The following is a 6,000-nucleotide window of genomic DNA, read 5'->3' as shown; positions in this document are numbered from 1 at the left end:
GAAACATGGCGTCTTGACTCTAACCTTTATATAATCGATAGAAACATGGCGTCTTGACTCTAACCTTTATATAAACAATGGAAACATGGCGTCTTGACTCTAACCTTTATATAAACAATGGAAACATGGCGTCTTGACTCTAACCTTTATATAAACAATGGAAACATGGCGTCTTGACTCTAACCTTTACATAAACAATGGAAACATGGCGTCTTGACTCTAACCTTTATATAATCGATAGAAACATGGCGTCTTGACTCTAACCTGTATATAAACAATGGAAACATGGCGTCTTGACTCTAACCTTTATATAAACAATGGAAACATGGCGTCTTGACTCTGACCTTTATATAAACAATGGAAACATGGCGTCTTGACTCTAACCTTTATTTGTGCAAAATATACATTGAGTGTTGATGCTTTCAAGAATGAAATATTTTTGACTTAGGCTCTGAAATCTCAAAACGGACATAAAAAGGACAAAAATTCACAATAATATTACACTATCTTATTGATTTATCTCAATATCTTTCCACTAATCATCAGTCTAGCACCAGCTTACTCTCAAAGCATTCGAGTCCAGCCTTTCTTATTTCAGTAAAGTTCAAACACGTGGACTTCATTCCTATATTTTGATGATTCATTGGTCACAACGAATTTGTTTCCACGCACAGATATCGCCCTTGGGTTGACATTTTCAGATGATGTCAGCAGTTCTCTGACGTGTTCACCGTCACTGGACATCTGAATCACATTATTGGACGCCCGTCCACACACGTAAACGTTGCTGTCCTCGTCGACGTCTACTCCACATGCGTCTTTCAGCACTCCAACCATTGTCATTGGTTCAGGTTTTCCCTGCGACAGCCTGAACACACTTAAATTACCGCTCTTGGATGTGTATTGACTGCCAAAGATGTGACGTGTCCTTGAATCAAAGACAAGGTGCAAGCAGTTAGCTGGAAAAGTATATAAATGTTTGAAAGTTCCATCAGTCCCGACTTCGTACACGTTTCTCGGAGTAGACACTGTAAATTTCTTGTCTGTATAAGTGATCCCGTATATGAGTTTATCATTTTGAACTTTGATATTGGAAGACATGGTTAGTTTTGAATCACAGAATCTCACGAGGTGAATAAGGGATGTACTAGCGATGGCCACTGTATGATCATCTACACAACATATGTCGTACGGATTTCCTGAAACAATCATATCATCGAGAAATTTTCCGGAAGCTTCAAACAACTTAATTTTTTTATTTTGCCAATCTGCGATAACAATCTGATCATTTGGCAGGTAAGCCACACCAGCTGCAGTACACTGATATTGATCTGTAGGACGCTTGATGCTGAACTTGTGTACCTCCTTTACGCGGCATTCGAACAAATGTGCTCCGTTACTTGTTCCTTCAGGAAGTGGTCTGGTTATTTTCTCTACTGCCACATCTCCTAAAGACAGTGGAACTTCCTTTTCTAAATTAAGAAGACTTGATCCGATACTGTGTTTGATTCTGACAGAGTTGAACGACTTCCTCATCTCTTTGATCAAGTTCTGGTAGGATTTCACTTCCGCCTGGCCTCTTTGGTACAGCAATATCGTGTCTATGTTGTCTTTCCTCTTAACTGCTGTCTTTGTGTTTTCTATTGTGTTTTGAATAGAAGACATCAGTCATTCATACCTCTGTGTAGAAATGTCCAGATTCTCTTTTTCTTCCTTGTAGGATGATACCAGTTTGTCCGAGATATCTTTCTGCATGACATCAAGATGGGCGTCGACTTCTTTTCGCAAATTTGCTAAACTCTCCAATCCAGTATCTCGATCTTCTAGGATGGTTTGAAGTTGGTCATCAATCTCATTGAGAAGTAATTTGATGGCTTCCGCTGTTTTAAGGAGGGATGACTCCTGATCATCGAGTCGTGAGTCCCTCTGCAGCTTGTCACAATACTCCTGTGTTGTTGTCACCGCGTCACAACGCCTGTGTTCTATGGTGATACATCTACTACAGCCAAGAACCCGGTGTTCCTCACAATAATAACACATCTTCTTCGTGTGTTTTTCACATCTGATCTGCCTTGATTGTTGTCGATGCATGACTCTATCCATCCCAGTTACGCCTACTGTTTCACATTCTTCATGAATCAAATCATGATGTTCGACTTTACATGTTGTACAGAACAGGACTTCGCATGTTTTACAGAGGATGGTGGCGGAGGTATGTGTTACCCTTCTTGACACAAGGTTTACAGTACAATGGTTCGTGTGTCGTGGCCTTCACCAGATATGTCACCAAATCATTCGGCGGAAATTGCCGAGCCCATTCTCCCTTATCCTCGGACGGATTTACTGACTGAGTTATCTTCCTACATATGGGACAGGGAAAGGCAGTCGCTGATGTCATCTCTCCAGACAGGTCTTCGGTGATAAAGACGGACAAACATTCCTGACAGAAGGAATGAAAACACGGAAGCGACCGTGGTTCATGTAGTTGTTCTAGACATATAGGACAGTCTAAAACGTGGGAGTCCTTCGTCGATCCGGGGCTGCCGGAGAGTCTACCAGCTGACCCGCCTTCAGCCATTACATCTGGAGGTCGGTGGTGTCTGACAATGGCAAAAATATTAACAGCATTAATAATTTATATAAGGTTACCTATAGGGTTATGTATAATGTACGGATACCTATATAAGGAGAGAACATTATTCGGCATAAATTTTTGACATGAATCAGGATCTTGGTGATATAAGTAATTTGTAGTTTTCGCATAAATGCGGTATAATCTTAGGACAAGCCTACGAATCGTACTAAGTTGGTTGTGATTTCGACCTTTACTCACACATACTATGAACGGCATCACCTCTGTTTCCAGTCAATTGGTAACCGTCCTTCTAATTACCATTCATTTGTTTCGTTTGGATGGAAAATCACGTGAACATCTATGCAATGCTAACAGCATTTAAAAAATCTTAAAATTATAAAAAAAAAAAAAATCCAGACGAGTGACCCCTTTAGAAATTAATATGTTTAAGACAAATGAAACCCAACATATATACGTGTACATTATACAAATTCCACGCCCCACCTTATTTATAGAACACAAAACTTCGATCGCTTGAAAGGCTCTTCATGTGTACCGATTACCAATGCCAAAACCATACCATACCACGGAAGCATACCAATTGTTAATATAGAAAAAAAATCTGGACATAGGAACCGACTGAGGGAAATCAAAATTGATCAAAAGAAAAGTCAAAATCTAGATGGTGCGGTACACCAGCACCATAATTCAATATTTCACATCAGATTTCGAGTTAGAAGGGAGGGGCGCGCATTTGTTAAACCGAAAAATGCCCCTCTCCCCTCCTTCACACACTCACGCACACACACGCACGCACGCGCACACCCTCACACGCACGCATGCACGCACACACACACACACACCCACACACCCTCACACGCACACACATACACACACGCACACACACACACACACACACACACCTTCACCCCCTCACACCACACACACCTCCACCCCCTCACACCACACACACACACAACCCTCACACACCACACACATACACACACGCACACACCTTCACCCCCTCACACACACACACACGCACGCACACACACACACCCCCACACACCCTCACACGCACACACATACACACACGCACACACACACCTTCACCCCCTCACACCACACACACAACCCTCACACACCACACACACACGCACGCACACACCCTCACACGCACACACATACACACACGCACACACACACACACACACACACACACACCTTCACCCCCTCACACCACACACACACACAACCCTCACACACCACACACATACACACACGCACACACCTTCACCCCCTCACACACACACACACACGCACGCACACACACACACACCCACACACCCTCACACGCACACACATACACACACGCACACACACACCTTCACCCCCTCACACCACACACACACACACCCTCACACACACACACACACACACGCACGCACACACACACCCTCTCTCTCTCTCTCACACACACACACACGCACGCACGCAAACACTGATATCATTTACAATCTCTTATTGCTGATTTTGATTTAAACATATTTTATTATCGGTACCATATAAATGGATCAGAGACAAGTTCTAGCAACTTAAGAACTCTTCTCCATAAATAGAATTACAAATGATTAACATACTGCACGTGACACGTTTATACTATAAATATGAAGATATGTAATTTGTAGACGTACAATTGTAAGTTTAAATCATTTTGTCAAAAGGAGAAAAGATGAGAAGATAGGATAGAAAGAGAAGAAGAGTATCAATTCAATGCCGACTACATACAGTTCAGATTTAGGTAGTGTTAAAACGATTTGTTTGTTTTACAAAAAAACTTTTGAATAGATCTAACAATATTACAATTAGTTTTATATGAGTAAGCATCACTGTCGCCCCATAAGATAGTTTCTTTATTAAAATCTACGTCTAAATCATACAAAGTATCAAACAATATCCGTCTACACTTTGAAAATAATGAACACGTAAGGAAATAATGACTTTCGTCTTCAATACCATCACCACACGACCATTCGGGGAATGGCAAATACCTACCCTTTATAAATCTGAACGCAGGCCACTACAGTAATGTCTAATGCGGTCATGTATAACAGAGAGGTATCGATTATTAGAATGTTAATAATCATGAACTGAAGAATGTATGCGGGGAAGTTTGGTTCTGATTTTAATGATACAGCCGATTTAGCAGAATGGTCTCAATTATTCCACAAATTTATAGACGACGGAACAAAATTCTTTTTCATAATATCCAGACCACTTCGGGAGACTTGCTAGTTGTCTGGATTTCTTAACTCCATGTTTAAATCACGCCTATAAGCTTATTGCTATATCTTGGGAAAAAGCTCTGAAGATCATCTCTTCATACTTTCCACTGTCTGTTGCTGTGCATATTCAGTTTTAGGACTGCGCCATCTATAAGAAAAAATATCGCTGCTTGGATTTTGATTCCTGATTTGGGCGCACTCTTTATTAATAACGACATGATACAATAGAAAGATGTACTTGTACTTTCGTTTTTCGTAAACTTAACAGAGAAACGCCCAATTTCATCGTACAACAACCGATAAAGAAATTGATAACCGAAACCTTTTCCCAACATATCATAAAATATCGGTTAAATGATCTAAGTTCTACTTAACACGTTAGTTACCGTGAAACTGATTCTAATGAGCATTTGATCCGAGATCCCAGGAAGTCTCCAATCTGTATCCGCTGTGGTCAACATATAACTAAAGATAAAACCGAACATCCTGGACGATAATATCCGGATATATATAGCCCATTATGCACTGCAGTTTGGACGGTGTCAGCACTTCGTTTATTTATTTATTTATTATTATTGTTCTTAAACTATTATTATTTATTAAGTTCATCAATAGCGATCATTATGTATTTTTAGCGTTGTTTTCAATTATTTTTTTTACATATTTTGCTAACAGCTATTTATCTTTTTGATTACAGGATTAAGAAATTCCAACCCCTGTCTGATAATTGATTTTCAAAACTCCTGTGTTTAGATCTAACGTCACGGGTTCGAGTCCTGATCTTGTCGTTGATTATCAAAGCGTCAGTACATGTGTAAATTTCCGATGTCGTAAGTCTGCGAGACCCGGATTCTCTTGTATCTCTGTCTGTAGTATTTAAGGTTCTGCTGAGGCAGATCAAACACAACCAGAAATAGTTGGCATACTTAAGATAGCAAAGATGGACTTTGTCTCTTTTTTTATTCCTGGAATTATTCAAGTGTTTTTTTCCCCGAAAAACATCATAGCTGAGTGTTTAAAACGCCTTGCGTCTGTCCACCAGTCCTTAACCAATTATTGTTATTGCTATTTGTTGAGAAGTACTGGATGGATCTTATCAGATTTCATATGTATATGTAGGTTTTCCTTGATTCTAAGTCG

The 6,000-nt window shown here is 40.2% G+C and overlaps 1 pseudogene; it reads right to left on the bottom strand.

The window, feature by feature from the left end:
• Positions 1–507: 507 nt before the first annotated feature.
• LOC132556216 (E3 ubiquitin/ISG15 ligase TRIM25-like) lies at positions 508–5,282 on the bottom strand (annotated as a pseudogene).
• Positions 5,283–6,000: the final 718 nt, after the last annotated feature.

Source organism: Ylistrum balloti, unplaced genomic scaffold (genome assembly GCF_031769215.1).
Source record: "Ylistrum balloti isolate Yb309-2 unplaced genomic scaffold, AGI_CSIRO_Ybal_v1 Utg370554, whole genome shotgun sequence".
Taxonomy (NCBI): Eukaryota; Metazoa; Mollusca; class Bivalvia; order Pectinida; family Pectinidae; genus Ylistrum; species Ylistrum balloti.
This window is presented reverse-complemented; position numbering and strand designations above follow the sequence as displayed.